The following is a 787-nucleotide window of genomic DNA, read 5'->3' as shown; positions in this document are numbered from 1 at the left end:
AAACCCGGCGAGCGTCCTAGTTTAACATCTTCTCGGCCACTTCTGGCAACATCCCTCGGTGCTTGGCTGGATCAAACCATTGGCGGATCTGGTTGCAGAATTTTTCCATCGGGCACTTCCCGACGTCGTGAATCTCGCCACACCCGCGACACACGTAGAAGCAATGATCCCCGGGATGACCTTTCTTGCCACACTTCTCACAGACCAGATGTTTCCAGCATCCAGATTCGGTGTGCTTCCGGGATCCGCACTGCGAACACCTGACTTGTGCTGCCCCGTCCATGAGATCTCGGGATCTGTACATCCCACGGCCCCCGGGTACGGTATCCCCCGGTCGAGAGTTGTCTCCTGTCCTCGCCGTTCGATCGTTGGACGCAGTGAGACAGACTCGACGGTAATCTTCAGGGTCGGAGTCCGAGCCGTCGGATCCTGATTCAGTTCCTGAGTCGGGCGCCGTGACTTGGTGGACACGTCGAGCTGGGGCCGTGGGCGTCGATGCCTTTTGGCGATACTTGCCGGATCCGACCGCCGCCTTCTTCTGGCGGTGTTTCGCGCGATCCACCGCCCGCAGTACTTCTTCAAGCTCGTCTGCGTCGGGAAGTCGTAACAGGGTCAGCCTGTCGGCTCAGATCTACGTCTCTCAACGTCTGGGATGAAATGATCCACGTGTTCTCGCAGTACCTTGGGATCCTCCATCCTTGATCTTCAACTTGGTCCGTACACCGGCTCACATTTAGTCGATGTAGGTATTCTAACGGGGAATTCATCCGATCTGCGGCGAGCATGG

This window comes from Phytophthora infestans, genomic scaffold (genome assembly GCF_000142945.1).
Source record: "Phytophthora infestans T30-4 supercont1.88 genomic scaffold, whole genome shotgun sequence".
NCBI lineage: Eukaryota > Oomycota > Peronosporomycetes > Peronosporales > Peronosporaceae > Phytophthora > Phytophthora infestans.
Note: the sequence above shows the minus strand (reverse complement) of the source record.